Below are 25,488 nucleotides of genomic sequence, written 5' to 3'. Positions count from 1 at the left end.
TCCTAGAACTTAAAGTATATATATATATATATATATATAAAGAGAAAACCATTAAAGAAAGGCTATAATACACAGGAACACACAGACATACATACACCTGTGTGTCTATATCTTCAGTTATCACACTTTTTCTATACAGACTCCACACGAGACAAACATGTTACATTTTATGAGAAACTATAAGTGGAAAGAGGAGAATTTGTGAAATCAATATAGAATGTTCCTTGTTTAGCATAATTCTAACTGTTTCTCATTAGAGGTCTGAGTATCAATCTGTATTATATGTGGCCATGCTGGCATTTGGGAAATTCCACAAGAAACTTTTTAAATATGAATTTGGAAAAGGGAAAAGGATTTTTAAAGTGTCTTTTTTTGTTCTGCATTCTATGTGGAACATCTATTTTGTGCTAACTGCTCGTGTTAGCTTGTGATTGCCTGTGACTATGTGGAAGATATACTTTACGTGACTATGTGAGCAATAGTCTTAAAGTTAAGAAATCTAAAATTTGGTTGGTTTAGTTGCTAATTAGGTAAATTACCTTGTAATGGTTACTTAACCTCTCAAAGATTAATTATCTTCAGTGGTACATTGAAGGTTCCATTCATATTGATTTTAGTAGACTTATCCTACTAAAAAGTAAATTTAACAGAAATTATTCTAGACCTCATTATTTCAGGAGACCCCACCCCAGCTTTTATTCCTAACTTCAAGAAATGCAGAGAAATTTAAAAATTCGATGTTCTCCCAATTCAACAGAATATAACTGAACTAAATCGATTTATGTATAATTCATTATTTCAACCTTTAACGCTATATCCGAGCGGTTTGTTTTCACCATAAAGTTATAGCTGTTTAGGCCAATAATTAAAGAGGACCTTGATAGAGAATGACAAGAGAGGATGATCACCCTATTGTCTATCTTCCAGCTGTTTTCAATGCCCTGAAGTTTTATTCACACCCAAATATTAGAATCTTATCTGAGAGAGCGTACTCAAATGATGAATCATGCTAATTTCTCAAGAAAAGTGTTACAGAATAATAAATGCCTTTCTGGTCAAAGCACTGATGCTCTGGAAATAATCTTTATCCAAATGAGGTACAGGAATTGTTAGGACTATTAAAAGTTTGTATATGATATCTGCCAGGTTCGACTGAGCTTCACTTAAAATCTACCATATTAGGGCCAAGTGTAATGACTCAAATTAGTGAACTTAAAAATTGTTTTAAAATGTTTCCTGGAGACATTTCAAATATTGCTCTCTGATTTATCACTGTTACTTTTGCTGAATTCAATTTGATGCCAAGATTTATTCAGATTAATCAAATGCCATAAACTCTGATACCTAATGTTCCTTAACACCTTAAGAACTTTTAAACAGATCAAATGTTGAAGATACGCTTTTAGTGAAACTGTACCTAAGCACATGAATTCTATTGAATACAGCCTTTTAGAAGACTAACAAAGAAAGAAGACTTAGGAAATTCGGAAACATTTTTTAAACCTTCTAGAGGGAATTAAACTACTGAAAAATAATTTCAATTGGTGAATCTAATGGCATTAATCAGAAGATAAGAAAAAAGTAACCATAAAACTTTATGGGGGTAATATTTGCTATGAGGATCAGGAAAAACAACTAATGGATATTAGGCTTAATATCTGGGTGATGAAATAAACTGTACAACCAATCCCATGGCATAAGCTTACCTCTGTAACAAACCTACACTTGTACCCCTGAACTTAAAAGTTAAAATTTAAATAAATAACGTTGTGCTATTAATTTCAACCAGAGCCTTTCCAAGGTGCAGGGAACTTTTGAGAATTTTATTTCTTGCAAAAGGAAACTTGATTCCTTGCTTAGGGCCTTCCTAGGAAAACCTCTATTCTTTGGAGAAGCATCATACTCCTACAATATTTAAGGACCATCATATTTGTCAGACTTTTTTTCTGTTTTACTGTGAGCAGTTTACAGAACATAAAGAAAAATCAAATCCGAAGGTGCACTACACGTGTTTTATCAAAAGGAACATTTTTGTGTACTTTTAAGAAAATACGACAAATTGAGTTTTCTGACCTATTACCAAGTTAGACATCTTGAGTGAATTGAATCTGTTGTAATCCTGTTTGGTTTTCATCCCATGGCTCTGGAAAACTGACATTTATCTCCAATTTTTCAACTCTGCTTCTTTCCAGTACCTCATCTATACGACTATTATAGTACTTTTCATCTGCTTCTACCACTACACTATGGCTGCATTACTTTTAACACAGTGTCCCACATGTTACCCATTTCTACCTTATATAAAGAGTAGAAATTGAATTGTAATTGAGTATCCAGTTGCCTCATATTCAGGTCTTCAACTGAAATAACTCCAGCTATCTCAAAACTTCAACCCTCTCTGGAAGTATTGGACCAAATTATCCCAGATTATAGCACTCTCAGGCTAAAATTACTAATGCTTCTATAGTTTCAGAGACTGTATCAGGTTATTCAACACAACATTCCATGCACCATTCCAGCCTCATATAATCAGAGGACACTTAGACGACTTTAATAGCCTTCAAAAGACACCCTCCTCTTTTACTTATATATATATTTATTTATCTATTTATTTAATGGAGACAAGGTCTCACTCTGTCACCCAGACTGGAGCGCAGTGGCATAATCACGGTCCACCGCAGCCTGCACCTGCCGGGCTCCGATCCTTCCACCGCAGCCTCCTGAGTGGCTGGGACCACAGGCGCCGCCACCACGTCTGCCTGGTTTTTGTATTTTTGTGGAGATGGGGTTTCACATGTTGCCCAGGCTGATCTGAGACTCCTGGGCTCAAGAGATCCACCTGCCCCGGCCTCCCAAAGTGCTGGGATTACATGAACGAGCCATTGTGCCCAGCCGGTCCCGCCCGGTTTTTAACCTTCGTACTGTTTATATAATCATCCTTCACAAAATAGAACACTTCATTACTCGATGGTTCTCATTATTCTAATATGAAGAACTATATTAAGAAAATAAATTCCTGGCCGGGCGCGGTGGCTCACACTTGTAATCCCAGCACTTTGGGAGGCCGAGGCGGGCGGATCACGAGGTCAGGAGATCGAGACCACGGTGAAACCCCGTCTCTACTAAAAATACAGAAAATTAGCCGGCGTGGTGGCGGCGCCTGTAGTCCCAGCTACTCGGGAGGCTGAGGCAGGAGAATGGCGGGAACCCGGGAGGCAGAGCATGCAGTGAGCCGAGATCGCACCACTGCACTCCAGCCTGGGCGACAGAGCCAGACTCCAGCTCAGACAAAAAAATAAATCAATAAATTTCCAATATTTCCTAGCATATCCAATTTAATTCTATACATCACATAAAAATAAAAGCCATCTTACTGTGTTAGTTTCTTACTGCTGTTACAGTAAATTAACATAAACTCAGAGGCTTAAAACAACACATTTTTTTTCTTTATACTTCTGGGGGTCAGAAGTCCAAAATGGGTCTTAGTGTGCTAAAATCAAGGTATCATCAAGTGTATATTTTGTCTAGAGTTTCCAGGAGAGAATTCACCAGGTTTGAGGGGTCACATGTATCCCTGAGCTCTTGGCCTCTGCACATCTTGGACACAGCACATCACTTCAGCCTCGGCTCCAGTTTACCCAAGCTCTTCTGCTCACTCTGGTCTCTCCGCCTTCCTGTCTGAAGGTTCTTTGTGACTACAGTGGGCCCACCTAGATAATTCAGGATAATCGCTCCAGTTTAAGGTGAGGTGATTAGCAATCTTAATTCCACCTCTAACCATAATGCTTCCATGCTGCCTAACAACACATTCAAAAGGTCATCCTGCTAAGGGTCATTATTCTACCTACACACTAAGTGACTGAGAAAAAGTAAAGTTATCTATCATGCCTTACCTATGGCGAGGAAATAATAACTTATAATGATTTATCTACGAAAACCTGTTTTTAAAAGCTTTGGTCCTAGTCTATTGATTAAAGTTTTGGTATATTCCAGATAAATTTCATGTCCTTGATGCTAACACATTGTGCACAGTAGATGGCCTTTTTAAAATAGTACTGCATAAAGGAATATTTAAGGTTGTCTGGACAATAGAAAAGGAACTTTAGTTGCTATGCCACAAAAGGCCGGATTTCTGCACATTACACCTCCTACCAGTGCACACATGTGCCAAACTCCTTCCTGAAAGCCTGGTTTATGTTTCCTATGTGCTTAGCAATAGTTTTACTCTCACGACTGTTTATATTAAGTCCTATTTTTTAAAGCATATCCTCATTTGTTTGTTTTCCTGAGCCTCTGAACTGGATTTCATCTGGTATGTATTGCACAGGTTTGCACACTTGATTGTACGCTACCTAAAAGCATCCTCTTGTGTTCTGGACACGGTTATTTTTCTCCATGGTAAGGTGATAAGTGACTTCTCTGAGGACTTGCCACCTTAGAATGCAGTGGTGACATCACCTGCTCAGGCTCTGTCTGCAATGTGGAATTTAGTATTTTCCAACTTCTGGTCTAACTTGAACTTCATAATTAAGCAGAGCCGCCTTTTGAGGGAACAGTAGGGTGTCTGCCCCTAAACGTCTGTGTAAATGCAGAGACACATTTGGGAACATAACTGACTTTTACGTACAGAAGCCAGATGCATTTCATGACCATGCATGCTTAGGGAAGCAAGTTCATCTCATCTATCACAATAAGCATCTGTGCCACTAAATTCCACTGCAGGATACTTTTCACACTTAGACAACAAAACATTTAAGGAAATAAAAGCTCTTTCCAATAAAAATGTGCATCAAATACTGTGTGTATGTTTAAAAAAAAACCTTCCTCTATAAGATAAGGCCACAGGAACTACTAAAAAAGCATTCTTGAAATACATTTTCTGATAGGAATCTAGGCCCTTGCCTTATATAAGATTTAAGGAAAGTGATGTGTGTGTCTTTATACTTGAAAGGCTGTTTTCAACAGCAAAGGGTATGCTTTGAGGTATCAATATAGTTTTGAGAATGCAAAAGTTTAAAAGAAATGGAATGCATATTCTCCAGGTATGAATATGCAATTGTCATTATTTTCCTACCATCTACTAGATTAGAAACAGAAGAAAAATTATGGAAATGTCTGTTTTCCCTCAATAGGAGTACCTATTTATTAAAGTTAATTAATTACTATTCTTTAAACATTTTCAAAATAGACTCATAAGTGACAACTTTCAGAGACAACAAGGGTTTTTGGATGTAAATATTTACTTATAACATGGATAAAATAATTTTGTTAAATATTAACTCCATATTCATAATGTTCTCTATTGTTTTTGCATTTTGTTTAACAATAGAGAATCTAAGACATTTAGTGTTCATGAGTTTCATACAGTTTCCTGTCAATGTACTTTGTCTTTTTTTTATTGGACTACTAATCATTTATTTATGATTTGTTGGAACTACTCATATTTTAAATATGTCAAGTGAACTGCAAGCACTTGTTGCTGATTTGATATTTGCTTTTTACACATATTCATTGTATCCTCTGAAAAAGAAAAGTTTTATATTTTAACAAATTCCAATCCATAAATTTTTTTTTAAATTTTCTGTTATTGGTTAGGGCTATGTTTGGATATTTAATTTTAACCGTAATGTTGCAAGTGATATTTGTCTATGGTATTTTTTCTTTATATTTTGGAAAAGTGTATTTGACATCCACTATGGAATTAATATTTATTAATGACATATTATACCTTTGTGCAACTATAAAATACATATAGCCAATTATCTGAACACCATTTTATGAACTGTTTATCACTTATCCACTGATTTGAAACACTATCTTTATCATATATTGGATTTTAGGTTTATCGAGATTATGTAACATGAAATTATTTAATTATGAAATTATGTGAATTCAAGCATGACAGTCAGCTCTTCTTCCCCACCACTACCCTGTAAAAGGATGGATGGAATAATTGCTTCCCTATGGCTTAAGTGTATGAGAGGTATACAACATGGTCTTGATGAAGTGGGAACTACACAGAAACTGTTTTTGGTCCTGAAATGCACTCCAGCTTTACCAATTTGTTCTACACATATACCATTGAGGGTAGAAGCTGAATTTTGCTAATGATTATATTTACACTACTTAACATTGTGCCAGATACTGAGTAGATGCTTAGAAACATGTTTAATGACTTGTTTTATTGATAGAGACCTGATTATCTGCTGTAGTGGTGCTATCTCATTCAGAATCATTTTGACCAGCCTTTCTCCATCATGAATAAAACACTTATTTACACACTTGTGTACATGCACATGTGCATAGAAACACACACACCCTTTGCAGAGACAAACTGCATCGAAAGCATGTACAAACATTATAGTATTTTTGTTGATTCTGACCTGATTCTGATTCTATTGTATACATTTTCATTCTGATCACAATAACAATAAAAATAGAAAACTATAAGTTGTGAAGCTGGAAGATGCAGAACATGAAAGATCGAATTACCAATTTTTTTTTCTATTTTCTTTAGTTGGCTGCTGATAAAATCAGAAAAGAAATGGACACAAAAATGAAAGTATGCAATGTGTGTGCGTGTGTGTGTGTGTGTATCACATGCACTCGTTTCCATGATGTACATATGGAATTTCATAACCAGCCAAACTAAGCTTCATAAGTGAATGAGAAATAAAATCCTTTACAGACAAGCAGATGCTGACAGATTTAGTCACCATCAGACCTGCCTTCCAAGAGCTCCTAAAGGAAGCACTAAACATGGAAAGGAAAAACCAGTACCAGCCTCTGCAAAAACACACCAAAATATATAAACCAATGAAACTAGGAAGAAACTGCTTCAACTAATGTGCAGAATAACCAGCTAACATCATGATGACAGGACCAAATTCACACATAACAATATTAACGGTAAATATAAATGAGCTAAATGCCCCAATTAAAAGACATACACTGGCAAATTGGATAAAGAGTCAATACCCACAGGTGTGCTGTATTCAGGAGACACATCTCACTTGCAAGGTCACACATAGGCTCAAAATAAAGGGATGGAGGAATATTTACCAAGCAAATGGAAAGAAAGAAAAAAAAAGCAGGAGTTGCAATCCTAGTCTCTAATAAAACAGACTTTAAACCAACAAGGATAAAAAAGGACAAAGAAGGGCATTACATAGTAGTAAAGGGATCAATGCAACAAGAAGAGCTAAGTATCCTAAATATATATATATATGCCAAATACAGGAGCACCAGGATTCATAAAACGAGTTCCTAGAGACCTACAAGGAGACTTAGACTCCCACACAATAATAGTGGGAAACTTTAACAACCCACTATCAATATTAGACAGATCAACAAGAAAGGAAATTAACAAGGATATTCAGACTTGAACTCAGCTCTGGTCCAAGTGGACCTAATAGATACCTACAGAACTCTCCACCCCAAATCAACAGAATATACATTCTTCTCAGCACCACATAGCACTTATTCTAAAATCAACCACATAATTGGAAGTAAAACACTCCTCAGCAAATGCAAAAGAATGAAAATCATAACAAACAATCTCTCACACCACAGTGTAATCAAATTAGAACTCAGAATTAAGAAGCTCACTCAAAACTGCACAACTACATGGAAACTGAACAACCTGCTTATGAATGACTACTGGGTAAATAGCAAAATTAAGGCAGAAATAAATAAGTTCTTTGAAACCAATGAGAACAAAGACACAACATATCAGAATTTCTGGGATACAGTTAAAACAGTGTTTAGAGGGAAATTTACAGCATTAAATGTCCACATTAGAAAGTGGGAAAGATCTAAAATAGACACCCTAACATCACAATCAAAAGAAGCAATGGAAAACACATTAAAAATCTAGTATAAAACAAGAAATAACTAAGATCACAGCAGAACCGAATGGGAGAGAAACACAAAAAAACCTTCAAAAAAAAATCAATGAATCTAGGAGTGGGTTTTTTGAAAAGATTAACAAAATAGATAGACCGGTAGCCAGACTAACAAGGAAGAAAAGAGAGAAAGATCAAATAGACACATTAAAAAACGATAAAGGGGATATCACCACTGATCCCACAGAAATACAAACTATTATTAGAGAATACTGTAAACACCTCTACACAAATAAACTAGAAAATCTAGAAGAAATGGATAAAGTCCTGGACACATACACCCTCCCAAGACTAAAGCAGGAAGAAGTCAAATCCCTGAATAGACCAATAACAAGTTCTGAAATTGACTCAGTAATTACTAGCCTACCAACCAAAAAAAGCCCAGGACCAGATGTCTTCACAGCCGAGTTCTACCAGAGGTACAAAGAGGAGCTGGTACCATTCCTTCTGAAACTATTCTGAACAATAGAAAAAGAAAGACTCCTCCCTAAATCATTTTATGAGGCCAGCATCACTCTGATTCCAAAACCTGGCGGAGACCCAATAGAAAAAGAAAATTTCAGGCCAATATCACTGATGAACATCGATGCGAAAATCCTGAATAAAATACTGGCAAGAGAATCCAGCAGCACATCAAAAACTTATCCACCACGATCAAGTTGGCTTCATGCCTGGCATGAAAGGCTGGTTCAACATATGCAAATCAATAAACATAATCCATCACATAAACAGAACCAATGACAAAAACCACATGATTATCTCAATAGATGCAGAAAAGGCCTTCAATAAAATTCAACACCCCTCATACTAAAAACTCTCAATAAACTAGGTATTGATGGAACATATCTCACAAAAATAATAGCTATTTATGACAAATGCATAGCTAATATCATGCTAAATGGCCAAAAGCTGGAAGCATTACCTTTGAAAACTGGCCCAAGAGTAGGATGCCCTCTCTCCCCACTCTTATCAACATAGTATTGGAAGTTCTGGCCAGGGCAATCGAGAAAGAGAAAGAAATAAAAGCATGCAAATAGGAAATCAAATTGTCTCTGTCTGCAGATGACATGATTGTATATTTACAAAACGCCACCACCTCAGCCCAAAAATTCCTTAACCTGATAAGCAACTTTGGCAAAGTCTCAGGATATAAAATTAATGTGCAAAAATCACAATCATTCTTATATACCAATAACAGACAAGCAGAGAGCCAAATCATTAGTAAACTCCCATTCACAATTGCTATAAAGAAAACAAAATACCTAGGAATACAACCTACAAGGGATGTGAAGGACCTCTTCAAAGAAAACTACAAACCAGAGCTCAAGGAAATGACAGGACACAAACATATAGAGAAACACTCCATCCTCATGGATAGGAAGACTCAATATCATGAAAATGGCCATATTGCCCAAAGTAATTTATAGATTCAATGCTATTCCCATCAAGCTACCATTGACTTTCTTCACAGAACTAGAAAAAAACTATGTTAAATTTCATATGGAAGCAAAAAAGAGCCTGTGGAGCCAAGGCTAACCTAAGCAAAAAGAACAAAGCTGGAGGCATGACGCTGCCTGACTTCAAACTATATTACAAAGCTAAAGTAACCAAAACAGCATGGTGCTAATACCAAAACAGATATATAGACCAATGAAACAGAATAGAGGCCTCAGAAATAACACCACACATCTACAACAATCTGATCTTCAACAAACCTGACAAAAGCAAGCAATGGGGAAAGGATTCCCTATGTAATTAATGGCGCTGGGAAAACTGGGTAGCCATATGCAGAAAAGAGAAACTAGACCCCTTCATTATACCTTATAAAAGAATTAACTCAAGGTGGATTAAAAACATAAATGTAAAACCTAAAACTATAAAAACCCTAGAAGAAAACCTAGGCAATATGATTCAGGACATAGGTGTGGGCAAAGACTTCATGACTAAATCACCAACAGCACTTGAAACAACAGCCAAAATTGACAGATGGAATCTAATCAAACTAAAGAGCTTCTGCTCAGTAAAATAAACTATCACAAGAGTGAACAGGCAACCTACAAAATATGAGAAAATTTTTGCAATCTATCCATCTGACAAAGGTCTAATATCCAGAATCTAGAAGGAACTTAAACAAATTTACAAGAAAAAAAAAACGAACAACCCCATCAAAAAGTGGGCAAAGGATATGAACAGACACTCCTCAAAAGAAGATATGTATATGGCCAATAAACATATGAAAAAAGCTCATTATCACTGTTCATTAGAGAAATGCAAATCAAAACCACAATGACATACCATCTCACACCAGTTAGAATGGTGATCATTAAAAATTCTGGAAACAGCAGATGCTGGAGAAGATGCAGAGAAATAGGAACACTTTTCCACTGTTGGTGGGCTTGTAAAATAGTTCAACCATTGTGGAATACAATGTGGTGATTCCTCAAGGATATAAAACCAGAAATACCATTTGACCCAGCAATCCCATTACTGGGTATATACCAAAGGATTATACATCATTCTACTCTAAAGACACATGTACATATATGTTTATCATGGGACTATTTACAATAGCAAAGACTTGGAACCAACATAATGCCCATCAATGATAGACTGGATGAAGAAAATGTGGCACATATTCACCATGGAATACTACACAGCCATAAAAAAGGATGAGTTCACGTCCTTTGCGGGGATATGGATGAAGCTGGAAACCATCATCCTCAGCAAACTAACACAGGAACAGAAAACCAAACACTGCATGTTCTCACTCATAAGTGGGTGCTGAACAATGAGAACATGTTGACACAGGGAGAGGAACATCACACACTGGGGTCTGTAGGTGGGTGTGGGGAAAGGGGAGGGAGAGCATTAGGACAAATAGCTAATGCATGTGGAGCTTAAAACCTAGATGACGGGTTGATGGGTGCAGCAAATTACCATGGCACAAGTATACCTATGTAACAAACCTGCATGTTCAGCACATGTATCCCAGAACTTAAAGTAAAATTTTAAAAAATGAAAGTATGCAATATGTGTATGTGTGTGTATACATACATATAAAACAAGCACTCATTTTCATTTTGTACATATATGCACATTATGAGTGTGAATATATGTTAAATAATATCCTATCAGTTTTGTATTTGTAACACATATATGTACATGCATATACAACAAATAGAGGTGTTTTGCATAATAATTTCATTTATATTCATTTCATCAGCTAAGAACTAAAAAGAATTTAAATCAAAATCAATTATTCATTTACAGGTGTTTTTAACCATCATCTCCCCCTTTATCTTCAGTTTTATGCCTCCTTGTATTGCCATTTTGTGACTTTTTTGCCATAAATTATACATATTTGGAACAGTCACTTTAAGAAATTCAATCTTTGGATAAGATCTCTAAGATTGATTTAGTATGAATACGTGTGTGGGCACACACTTGACAAAGAAAGGTCAGTTATAAATATATGTGTACACTTATCAAAATAATTCACATAAAATCTCTGAATAAAATTATCTGTATGCTTTTTCTGTCAATAAAAGCAATATAGTATAATTCTTGGTAGTAAACCTGTTTGTTTTCATTCTGTTGCCTACCATGTGAGCTGCCATGTTGGTATAAAACATCGATCATTTGATATTTTACTACAGCAAATAATAGTGATCCCCACGAAATAATAAATAAATCAGTGAGTTTCACGGAAATAAGTTTTTGGATGGATCAGATAATTTGAAGTTGTTAGTTTATTCTCCAGCAAGGTGAAAGAAAAAAGCTGTTAGTTTGTTCTCTATCAGGTGATCGAAGATGAAAACTAAAGTTCTCAAGGCCAGTGCATAATAATGGTGCCGTATTCTGTGCATCAATCACCATTACCAAATACCTATATTGCCAAATATTTCATGTACCGCTTTAGTGGTGATTAATCAATGTGCCATGGCACTGAAACTGAAACGAGACTTTGTAGTACAAGTGATATTCAAAGGGTTTTGAAAATTTATCAGCTCTATAGATATAGATGAAAATTTATCATCATCTATCTAGAAATCCTGTTTTTATAAATGTTACCTAGCCAAATATTGGTTTTATTTACTTAATATTTAGAAAACATGAGTTTAGTAAAAATTGTTCAGATTTTCTTAATGTAGTGTGTGAAATTACTATGTAATTATACAAGAAATATGCTACACAGCTGAATACACAAAGAGGTCAGCAGAGGGAGCAAAAGGTGCCTTTCCCCTATAATCCACAGCAACATCACCCGCTCTTCTCTCTACATCATCGATGTATGTTATCTAAAGTCCTGTGCAAATGCCACCTCAACACAAGTCCTCTAGCCTTGCCTTCTTATCAGAAGCAGCTCGAAAGCCCCGATAATTCTAGAACCACTGAAAAATACACACTTGTTGCAAGGATTGAAAAGCCTCATATTGCAAATTCAGAATTCACAGTACTGAAAAAATTCATAATTTTTTAAAGTTACAATACTGTGAACTATACAAAATGAATTATGTTGGGATCCGATGACTCTCTTCATTCCAGCCTATCTTATATTTTCTCATTCATTTCTCCACATAGTCACAACAACAGACTCACTATTACATTTCATTAATGGCTATTTTATAATAAATGATCTCAATAGCATTTCTGAAACCTCTGCTGTTCTGGTTTTACAGAACTCTTGAATTTTTGAATGAGTTAGTTTTTGATTGAAAAAGACCTGACTCTTATGCTTAGAAAAGCCATCATTTCTTTCTGTAAGCTTTCCGTCTTCTATAAGCTTTACATGTTCCATAAGCAAACATTCGCTGGTTTTGTGATCAAACTAGAGAGGCAAATTCAGTTAATAATAACAACGTCATTTATCATCCTCAAATCTAGTGTTATGGATAATACGATCTCCACAAGGAGACGGTTGCACGAGCGACAAGAGAAAGACAATCAACAGTCTTTTACTCATACCAAGATATGTCCACACACACTTGTTTCAACAGTCAAAGTAACGCCATATGTCCCCAGTGATGTGGGTGGGCAAAAGGAACAGTTGGCCTGCTAATGAGGGCCATATGTACACGCAGCCTATCGTACCATCCTTCTTACTTATGGTTGCTGAAAACTCAGTGGAAGAGCTTGCTCTGAGGAATGGCATGGCTGGAGGAGGAGAGGCTTCCTTAAGAGCAGGAAAGGACCATTTGTTGTACAACTACTGTATCTCTGAAACTGGGAGCTAAAGATATGCATGTACGTTACTCATTCTTATTAAGAGTTACTTACGCATCCGTAGAGTTCTTTACTCCAGTTTCACCTTCTTTCACTAAATTCTTTTGCATTTATGTGCAAAGGGATTTTGGGCCCTTTTCAAAAATTACTTTTCCTAATCAATCTTGTTAATTTGATGTTCATTTACATCGGCTTCTCTTTATTTTTAGCTTGATTTCCAGAAAAATTATACTTTCTTTGACATTGTTAAATGTTACAATATTAAAAGAAATGAAAAAGACTTAAAAACTTAGAATATTTGAATGAGGGTTTCTGGAAGGCAGAGAGAACAATAAGGCAAAAGTACTTACTGCACTACTGTTCCAAAGTAAAAGAAAAACAAAGATTTTAAAAATGATTATAGCAGCTTTGTATCTCAACCAGGGTTTCCTTTGAAATTTCTACAACTGCAAACACTATTCAGCAATTTGCACTGATTATAAAATTTATTGTTTTAAGGTCAATTGTGATACTATGATCAGATAATATAATTTACTTTACTCTTAATGGCTTCATTTTGACAACTGAGGGAGCTTTCAGGAAGGACAACGCTTCCTGCACAACAACCAGTAAAGCAGGTCACATCCATTTTCAATCTAATTTTAAGAAAAATGAAGGACAAACTACTTGTGAGGCAGCAAGAATTCATTTGCATTAAATTAATTTGAACAGGGCATTTCAAGTTCTCTCTGGCAACAATGGAATAAAGGGGAAAATGAATCTATCTTATGCAATGATCCTCTTCTAGGTTACAGAAAGATTTGAAAGGCTGACATGACCATTGCTAAATTTCTTCTAGAAGTCTATGATTAGTGTCATAGATATAACTCATGAGATAAAATATTCACAAAGAATGTCTGTGAACTGCATCAATTGTGATGGAACTACTGTCTAACATCCCTTTGAAAAGTTATATTCTGCAAAGGTTAAAAAACACCAACCTTTCGATGCTTTCTTATATGGATGAGCTTTTGTCAACAAGAACTAAGCTTCACAATTAAGCACTATGGAAGATAATGTTCTAGGTTAATTTAAACCTAACTAATCCAGGACTTGGCCTTGATAAATAATGGGTTTAATTAATATTTTTGACCCTAGCAGTGCAAATACTTTTACTTATATTTTACTAAAGCTAGTTTTGACAAATCTAAGGGTATTTAATTTATCAGTATCTGTTGTCAGATGAAAACTTCCCCATCAATACCTTCTAATGGTTCAAAAATAAACTGTTACCCCCACAGATACATTGTTTTTCCATGCGTAAGCAAGTACATTAATTTCAGGGTCTCAAGGCATAAAAGTGATATTACCACTTGTGATAGGCTGCATAATAGTCCCAAAAGATGTTCTTCACCTAATCTCCCGGCCCTGGGAATGTGCTGCCTTACACAGCCAAAGGACTTGTAGATACGATTCATTTAAGGATCTGGAGACAAGGTGATTATCCCAGATCATCCACGTGAGTCCAAAGTAATCACAGGAGTCCTTAGATGAAGTGGAGAGAAGGACTCAAAGTTAAAGGAGGAGACAGCGCGGAGACAGAAACAGAAATAAAAGCAACGCACCTTGAAAATGGAGGAATGGGGAAAAGACAATGAAGACAGGTGCCACCAGAAGCAGAAAATGCAAGAGAATGGATTCTCCCCTCAGCACCTCGAGAAGGAACCCACACTGCAGACACATTGACTTAGCCATATTAAAGTGATTTTGGACTTCTGACCTTTGAAACTGCAAGACAATAAATATGTGTTAAGTTATGTAAATGTGTCGTAATTTGTTATAGCAGCAGTAATACAACTAATACACCACTACAATAAGCAAAGGAAATAAAGTGCAATAGTGACAAACTTAAGGGTTTCCAGGAAAGAGAAACGAAGTGGTAAACTCAATCACAGGATTATATTAGTAACTGTAGTATATGTTACTTGCTTACCCTTTCAATCACATTATTGCTGTAATTATCATTATCATCCAATCAATATGATTACACCAGTATGTATAACTTAGACATGAAAATTTTTTTCTATTTCACTCTTCCCATAATTCCATGCAGCTACCCCTAAGCAACTATGTATCTGATGAAGCTAATATTTTCAGGGAAAATCTTCCATGTTAAGCAGAAAATTTACATCTAAAATTAAATTCTTTTAAGCCAGTCTGGGGACAATACCTAGAAAATTCAAACATTACTTCTCAAGAATACCACTAGCAGTGAATTTGTGACGCTATCTTCCACCAACTGAATCAAAATTAATTTTAAATATTTTCAAAGCAATATTTTAAAAAATCGTGTACACATTTTTTCCTCTTGGTAAAAATAAACCACTTCTCAACCATCCATTATATTTATGTTAGTTACATGAAGTCCATACATGAATTATCATACCACAAATAGAAAACTATTTAAATAGAAAAATCTCACTTGGTGCTGACAGAATGACAGCATAAAACTGTTAAGCATGAGGAGAAAGTTGTTTGCAGTGTAAATATTTCCCTTTTCCTATCAAAGTGTGTCCTGTGATCTAGCGCTCTTCTCTCCACATGCTTAAGTACAGCAAAAGTTATAAAAACACTCATTCTAGTTTTCTATACTTTAATGGTTGTAGAACATCAGAAGAGAATTGGGAGATGGGAATGTTTTGTGCTTGACATTGCATTTGAGGGGAAAATAAAAACTTGGACATAATATGTGGGATGTCTCCACAGTAATACATGGGAGGGCAAGAAAAAAATGCTATCAAATTTCTACCATGCGCTGAGCCCCTTATATCAACAAATATCCAGCCTTTCTAATGTACTAACAACCACTCTTCATAGCAAGTATTCTATTCCCAGCTTGTAGGTAAGAAACAAAGCTTCAGAAAGGGATCTTCACCAATTTCACACAGTCAATAAAAGGCAGAACTAGGGCAAATATCAATAATAAAAATAGCAATCTAATCCTAATTGGACCTGGCACTGTTCTAAGAAGAAAATCATTAACAAAGGATTTTGAGTTACCACACTCTTAGTCTCCCCGTTTTACAAAAGAAGCAACTGGGGTAAAGTGAAGCTATGCCGTTTCTTTTCAAGCTCATATACCTAACAAGATACCACTTTAATCATGGGTCTCTGATAGATCGTGTACCTCATTTCTAGCGTTTGCTGAGATTTTTCTTATTAACCCTAAGCAAGTATTTGATCCCTGGTAAGTATGCTGTAATTTTTTCACCGCTCATTCTTATCACGGTTCTTCAAGAAAAGTACAGTTCAACACATTTGTCCTATTTGGTTACAAATTTTGAAATTCAAAATATGTATCACACTAAGCTGTTAGCTCCATTTGGAATTTTAAAAAACTAAATTTTTCACTCAGTTAAAAAAAATTGCATTGTTTACTCCCATATCTACAATATAGCTTATAAGTGTATATTTGTATTGAAAACATAATTTTCTACAACTTTTATAATATTTAAATATTATTTAAGGTTTTAATAATATTTAAATATTTAAATAATACATTTAAAAACATAGTTCAACAAGTCCGAATAATCCATCACTTACTTATGACAGAATATTTGTTCAGTATCTTCTGTTTGTTCACTCTTGTGTAATATATCCTATTTTAAGAATCAAAAACTTCTCTTAATGTCAACACTACAGCCTCTTCACAATTCCTACTTATTCCTAATTACCCTTCAGGAGCAAATAAAATGAATTTATCCCAAATTTCTTTGCTTTGAAACAACTTCAGTGAAAATGGTGGTTGTCAACCATATCTACCATTCATATATCCCATTGTTTTCTGCATTAAATTTCATCTAATACTCCTTATGCCATCAGTGTCACTACAAAGGGGGACAGGGGATGAATCTCATCATGAACAAAGGTATATACACTAGATCTTAGGATGTTCAATCATTTCCTTACTCTATTATGTCCCATCTGAACTACTCATATTAAAATGAGCAACTATATGAACATGGTACTTTTAAGAAAGGATGTTCAAAAATTAATTCATATCTTGTACAAATTGGTATCCAAGAAATCATGACCTAATAGGCATCACATATGTGAATGAAAAAATTCACTTTCAGCAATGAATGTTGATGACACTCCTTTAGCAAGAGTTGTACCGAGCTACCCACAACTCCTCAGCACTCACTATTCTCATACATGCGGTCGGACAATGTCCAAGGGTGCAGTGATTCTGTCCAGAGGCTTTTCTGGGCCGTTAGAGCTGTCTCAGCCTGTGTACAGGGTTATACAGACACTCTAGGGCATTCATGACTCTGATCACTGGAGCAGCCCTGTACTAACTGCAAATTTATGGAGGAAACTTTCAAGTCCTCTTGCCCCCCAGTTGGGGTAACTCTGTTACCTATTTCATGTGGTCTCAGTTCTCCAACAAAAATGATCTCGGCCTGCTCATCTTACTTCCATTTCACTACATGGCATAACTAGAAGTTGACTAGGTATTCTGCTTTAATGTATATGCAAAGCCCTCTTGTTCAGGAATGTTTGTAGAATAATATTTCTAAATTAGGAATACAATTGGTCTTGTTCTTTCCTGAGGGATAAAATGTCATCTCTCTTCTTCTCTCCCTCTCTCCTTTCTTCCTAACTCAGCTAACCCTCTATCTGAAAGAATTACAAAGGAAGAAATCTAGGGCATTGTTTAGCATTCTCAGGAGGATTGGAAATGTTGGAATGACAGCGAGTATCACACATACACTGCTTGAAGTATTTTGTAGGATCCAAGGGAAGAGAAAATTTTGACATTCCAGAAAATTTAAGTCATCCTTTTAATATCAGGACCAGAAAGAAACAGGTCACACGGGCAAGAGCCATAAAACTAATTATCTTGACTCTTTCCAGAATACCTGAGCTATAAATGTACAGGGAATCCTGTAATCAGATGCAAAGTTGTGTATAATATACTTAGTTCCCAAATGTAACTAGGAATTTTATGTATATAATGTGAAAAATCGTTCCAAAGTATTTGAGACTCCAAAAACTTTCCTAGCTAGCATTCAATATTCTTGCTTAACTTCTCCTTATACCCCTAACTGTATTGAGCATGCATAGACACACAAAAGCTAGGATCAACTATTACCGCTTAAGAAAGAAAAGGAGGAAAAAGGCTGTATTATAGGGATTTAGTTTTCTTCCTCAACTCTTGAAGAAGCCTATTTGTATCAGCCCGTGTCAGACAACAAAGTACTTATCAATAAAGTTTTATGAATGTGGTCACATATGAAATATAAGAGCATTCAGTTTCTACCTCTCCTTTTCTCATAAATCCTACATCAGATAGACATTAGCTATATCTGCCAATGTTTCCACGGAATCTTAAAGACTATTCACTGCAAAGCTGGCAGTGTAGCCTGAAAGCAAGTTATGTCTGCGTTGCAACTTCACACTAAGTGGTTTAAAAATACAACTAAATGTGGCCTGTCTTTATCTTGATTATAAGACATAAATTATCCCAAGAATATTCTTAGTAAAAATTGGGTCTCCCGGTCAAGCCACTTCTATTAAGAAGGACACAGGTCAGTTTTTAGGAGTTTAGGTGTTATTTGGAAGTTAGGAGCATCTAAATATGGAATATAACTCCATTAAATTATAGTATATTTTATATCAAAGAGAAACGACAAAAATAAGAAATGTTTTAAGTATTTTTTCGTATAGCGTGTTCATATATAATTACTTCAGTAGTCTCAATGTAGTCATGCAATTGTTTGGGTAAAGAACTAAACTTGAAGTTAAATAGCATAGGTCTGAATTCTTATGGTTTATAACATTCATATATTTTATATGTTCCAGAATAATATGTAATTTCTAAGTTTATAACATAATAATTACAGAAATCTAGGTAAAGTAATACTTCTGTGACACAGTCTCTTCATCTACAAAATGGAATATTGCTTTTCTCCTTAAATTTATATTAAAAATTGGAGAAGTAATATATGTGAAAGAACCTTACATTAAATATGCAAGTTTTATTTGTTGAATTCAAACAGTCATTAAAGAACAAAATAAAACATTACATTTGGATTAACAAAGTAGATACATATATCTCAATCTGAGAAACCTTTAAGCTCTCTTGACCATAAAATGACATTGGATCCTATAAGAGAGTTTGGTAAATATTTGAAAGATATTTCAATTTCACACCTAAATGTTGATTCTGACATTTATTTCCTAAACTTATCATTTGTATACTTACCTGCTATTAAATCCACAGGGGTCATGTCACTAACTGTATGCCCACCGATTTTATTGAGAGGTATTCAGCAGGGCCCACAAAGTAAGTATTGAATTTTTTTAAAAAACAGACCCAAAACACCTAAAAGCAAAACACTTAGTAAATTCTTATAATCATGAAGATCACAAATTAGTGCTATTAGTAAGAAAGAAACTTCTAAACCAAATAAAGTCCTAATACCTCCAACGAATTTTGTCTCTCTGATACACACACACACGATTAAAAAAAAAATGAAGGAAATGTAAAAAAATAAATAAATGAAGGAAGTTCTGTGGGAAATGTCCATAATTTCATGCCCAGAATTTCCCTATCAATCTCTTTCCCCAAAGTTCTTCCGAGAAAATAAAGTTGCCTTTCTCTCAACGTTAACTCATCACTTTTCTCATAGCATTTTCAAAAGAAATATTTCCTGTCAGCCGGCCACTTAAACTTTGTGCTGTTAAAGAAATCCAAAAAGGTATCAATTTTGCAACAAAGGATAAAGAGGAGACGAAGTGAACCAACATGGCTTTTAAGCTAAATTGCCGTCACCTGTCACAGGTTGTCTAGCGAGCCTCAAGTTCCCTCTAATAAGCTTATGGAGGGTGCGGAGCAAAGGCACCTCAAGGTGCTCTGCGGGTTTTCCCCTGGTAAATTAGGCTGAAAGGAAAAAAGTCCCACCCCCCACCCCCAAACTTGGAGACCAGGGCTGCCCTGCCGAATGCTGTGCCCAGACCTCCTACTTCCACGCCCTTCCATTCCTTTCCTCGGCTTGGAAAATTGGGCATGAGGCAAGCAAAAGGAAGGACAGAAGGCCAAAACGGGCATCCGGGAAGCCAAATTTCTGTCTCAAAAGCTCGTCTAGAAACGCGTACATAGCGCGTGCCTTGCGGACATCTCCTAAAACCCCGTTCACTGAAGCTAATTCCTCCCGAACGCCCCCACGCCGGCTGAGGATCGCAACCGCCCATCCGCCCCTCCAGCCTGTGCAGCCGCCCCGAAAACCTCCCGTGAATCGGGAAATGTCAAGGCAGCAGCGCTTGGGGAGCCGAGCAGCCTCGCCAGTTCCAAGTCTCTGGTTCGAGACCCCTCGCTTCGCCTCTTTGGGGAACTCACCTGGAGTCAGGTTTAGATGGCAGCCTCCACCCAGGGGACCGGGAAGCGGCCCCGGGAAGCGCCGCCGCGTCCTGTGAATAACGAGCGCAGCGCAGCGGAGCAGCTCCCCCTGGACTGGCCGCTCCCCGATTCCTCCCGCTCTGTCCGGGAACCGTCCCTCCGTTCTTTCCTCTCCCTCCCCTGCCTGCAGCCGCCGCGCTCCCTCCTCCTGCTGGCGGCTCAGGGCTGTGCTTCCGCCTCCCTCCTGCGGGCGCACGAGCTGCCCGCGCTGCTAATGAGCAGGCTCCAGGCTCCGCCCGGCCAGGGGTGCGCACACACCCCACGCCGGAGACGAGCTCCCGGGAGCGGAGCTATGGATACGCCTGGTGCGGCCGCTGGAGAAATGAACTGGAGGAGGCATCCAGCATCTCACACTTTCTGGCCACTCAGCTTAACTAAGCCATAACCCCAGACTTCTTCCTAAATCTCCAGTAATTTACAGGTGCTGAAAAGTCAATGAGGGGTTTGAGCACAATCTGTGTTAACAGTATTGCCAGTATAGACATGCTAATCTGGCTAGATTCTAGGGATGAAATGTTCAAGGGACGGTATATGATTCTTTCTGGTGGTTATTTTGACATATTTTGGCTATACTTACAGATCTGTAAAATAAACCAGCAATCTTCTAATCATGACAACACAGATTCCTAATTGAAGGCAGCTGATACTTATTAAATACCAGGCTCTGTTTAATAGGCTCTTCTTTCCCAGCTGATCTTTACTACAATTCTGTGAGCACTACTAGCACCCCTATTCTATATTTTAAGAATTTGGGTTTAACTTTTAAAACAAGACGGTCTTAAAACAAGACTAAGGATCATGTCCAACCTTGCAGAGATTCTAAGTTTCTGAGCCTAAATAATAACTGAAATCTGTAGCTCCCACAACCCATAGCCTGTGTATAATGTGTTGCAGCATCTTGGATGGTACTGTGTAACTGAACCAACAAAGATAATAGGACCATCAGCAAATACACACCACGAGACTAATGAATACCTAGAATCCTAGTGAGACTTGTAAATAGTCAAGCACCCTAAGTAACAATAGTTCAAGTGCATGCTAAACATGGTGATTACTTATAAAAGAACAGCAACCAGTATGAGTGAAGACAGGCAAATAATGTTCAAAATGTTCAGAATCAATGTCCAGCCACTTATGAGTTGAATTCCCCACTCTAAAAAGGAGGCCAGATGTGATGTATTCTAAGAAGTCTACAATGGGCGTGGTCTTTTCGCAACCAAAAAGGGCTTTTTAAACACTTATTTCCCATTAAGAATATGCAATAGCTAATTAATATTAAATCTGAAAATCAGTGATAATTTATTTCAACTAACCTTACATGAAAAAATCATTACTCATTCAAGCTTTTAGAATTAGATTAAATAGCATTGAGTATCAAATTTACTTCAACCCATAGAAATAATAGACAGTTAATTAATAAAGTAAGTAATTTAATTAACTTTACTTTTGTGTCATGATGTATTTTTCCTTAGGAAAAGGATAAGACATTTTTTCCATGGTATAAAATACTAGAATATGACTTTTATATTTTTCTTCATGAAGATTAAAGACTTAATAAAATAAGTACAGACATATTGTCAACAAATCTATCCAGATCATTCATTCTCCACTCAAGAAATTATGCTAGGCAAGCTTTATTTCTCCATATGTACAAGGCAATTCAGAGGTCAAAAATTTGAAAACACTTCAATGAACATCAACCATTAATTAACTAAGAGTAGATTTTATTTATAAACAACTTTAAAAGACTATAAAAAAGGTATAACAAACTTCTACTTTATCAGTACTGCTACTCCTGTTGAACACAAAGATATATAATTATAGTTTTCTCCCTATTTAAAATATTTATTGATTCTGGCATAATAATGTCATACTCATCCCTCAATAATCAGTGTACATGGAACCAGAAATCTTTTCTTTCACCTAGTCAATTTAAGTATTTCTGTGTTTTGCATGTTAACACTCTATTTATTCTGTGTTTCTAGTGCTTATCCTCAAAATTTTTCTAGTTCCGTTCACATATGAATTCTACCAATCAGCACTATATATAAATAATGCAACGTATAAAATATGTTAAATAAATGGATGTAAGATTTATGCTAAATTTTTCACATAGTAAGTACTTCAAAACCCTTATTATTTTTCCTTAAGCTTTTATGTGCATATATTTTATCTCTCCAACTAAAGAATAAACTTCTAAATAAGAAGAGTTTTGTCTATAAATTTTACGCATTTTAATACATTATTAATCTAAAACCTTGGACTAGAGTTTGGAATTCTTTTATGTATTCATTTATTGATTCAAAAAATAGGTGTCCATGCCATTTTTTCTAAACCTTGTGCAAGATGTAGGGTATACAATGATGTCCAGACTTTAGAGTCCTTGACCTCATGGCGTTTAAAGTGCAGTAATGTACAGTAATTTTAAAATCTATTTATTATTATTTAAAACAATCAATGAATACATTCTTGTCGAAAATAACTGAAAAGTCTGTCTGAATTCCCTGGCCAAGGCCAAAACATGAAAGCAAAAGAGCTGCCTGAAAACAGTGCAAGCCACTCTCCAGAGGGTTTCTCTGTTGAAACAGCACATCGCATTATGGAAATAATGAGAAAAATTAGTAACTGTGCAAACGACAACACATATGCATCTTTGTGGTTTCTGACCTTTTAGCATCGTCGAAGCAAGACCACAAACCTTTCAACACCAGGCGTGGTATTAATCTTGCACAGAATATAATGTTTTCACATATTTTATTCTGATTTCCTACAAAGTAATTTCAATTTCTAGCTAAAGCTAATGGATTTTTCTAGTGAAAACATTGTGTACCGAATGACTTTCCAGTGAGATCCGCGTACCATGCGCCATTTTCATGTTCGTGCTCATTTCTCTGAAGTCTGTTTGCCTTTAATTCACCATAATGAAATTCCTTGTGTACTTTTATTGGCAACCATTGCATAGTGACACTTGCATCCAAATGTAATTCCATTTGAGCTTGGCAGTGTTTGCTTTTTTATCAGAAGAGGAAAGTTAGAGGGAACAAGGGGCAAAGATGTGTGTAAGAATATCTGAGGGACCATCACAGCATCATCACAAATTCAAGATTTTTTTGAAACATTAGACAAGGGACTCACAGCCATGCCCTGGGATGGCTGAAACACTTCACAACCTGCTCATGTTTATGACCAAAATCATCACCTAAAATGAATTCAATGTGTCAATATCATAATATTGTTTGTGTATAAGTAATCATGAAGCAGTTAGGGAAGGGAGTATAATCTAGTAAGAAATTGGAACAAAAAGTGTTAGACAAAATTCAAGAAGATTTAAAAGAAGAAAATTAACCTGTCTGATCTGAACAGAATTGGAAAAGCACATCAATCATAGCTCTATACATTGACCATAGACTTAAAGCATAACATAAAAATAAAGAAGGCAGATAACTCAGGAAAACATTTCTATTAAATCTACTCCGTAAAGTTTTCCCATACTTTTATTTTACTAACAGGAGCATACATTTAAATCTGACAAAATCATATATATTTTGTTGATTCAATTTGTAGCAGATAGAGGAGCATGTCCCAGTGCTATGACAGTGAGTTGTCACTATAACATACCACTGCTTTACATCTTACCCACAGGCTAAAATGCTTACCCCTAGAGTCGTGACTTTGTATATGACAGGAGATTGCTACTAAAAGTAAATATATTTGGCTGAAGGGTAGATACAACTTTAGGCCATTATATCATTCACTAAAATTTAGCTGGCATTTACATATTTACCTGCTTAGTTCATATGACAAATATGTTTGAGAGACTGCCATATACAAAAAAAAAAAGATGGAACCATCTTACAAATTTAGAGATTACTTAAAGAAATGGAACTGAAGGGTTAACTGTGATGGCAAGAATGAAGAGAGCAAAACCAGAGGGTACTTCAAGGAGAACAGGCATGAGAGAGGCATTATAATTTGGAGGGTGCTATGATTTGAACCTATGTGCCCATGCAAAGTTTGTATGTTGAAACTAAAATCCCAGGACAATGACATCAAGAGATGGGGCTTTTGGTTAAGTGATTAAATGAAGAAGGATCCACCCTCATGAATGAGATAAACGTCCTCGTAAGAGATGCTTTAGAGGAATGCCGGGCTCCTCAGTCTCTTCTGCCATGTCGTTACATTGTCCGTTTTTGCCCACTTTTGTCACGTGAAGACGAAGCAAGAAGGTGCCACCTCGGGACCAACTGCCAAATCTCCACTGCCTTGATTTCGGACTTCTCAGCCCCAGAACTGTGAGAAATACATTTCTGTTTTTTATGAATTACTCAATCTGTGGCATTTTGTTATAGCAGCATACAGACAAAAACAGGGTAAACAGCCTGGTGAGAGTGGATATTTTAGAAACTTGAGATGATTCAATGTCGCTGATTCTCCATTTTCTCATATGTAAAATGAAGGAAATAATGCTGATTACTTCATAGTTCATTGTACAAATTAAATTAACTATGTAAATAAAGCAATATAGTTCCTTTTATCTAGTATACATTGTTTAAGTGTTGTTGTCATTACATGAGGAAAACAAGAACTTCCCCAAACAGAAGGATGTGGGAACCAAAACTAAGATATAAGAAAGGACCAAAGTTCACTGTGACAATCTGGTCAAGCGCTGGTTAGGGAAGATAGCATAATGTTACGCATAGATATTATTATAGGATAATTTTCCTCCACCCCGAACTCCTCTAGCACTTTCCCTACGTCTTTCATTGCACTTCTTCATTTGTCTCTTTAATTACGGTTATTTATATAAATCTTTTAGCTTCCTACAAAAATAAGCTTGTAGTGGGACAGATTCTTGAGGATCTATGTCAAAGCAATTTTTCTATTTCCTACAGCAAGTAACCCAGTAGTAATCACACAGAA

Source organism: Symphalangus syndactylus, chromosome 14, assembly GCF_028878055.3.
Source record: "Symphalangus syndactylus isolate Jambi chromosome 14, NHGRI_mSymSyn1-v2.1_pri, whole genome shotgun sequence".
Lineage (NCBI taxonomy): Eukaryota > Metazoa > Chordata > Mammalia > Primates > Hylobatidae > Symphalangus > Symphalangus syndactylus.
This window is presented reverse-complemented; position numbering follows the sequence as displayed.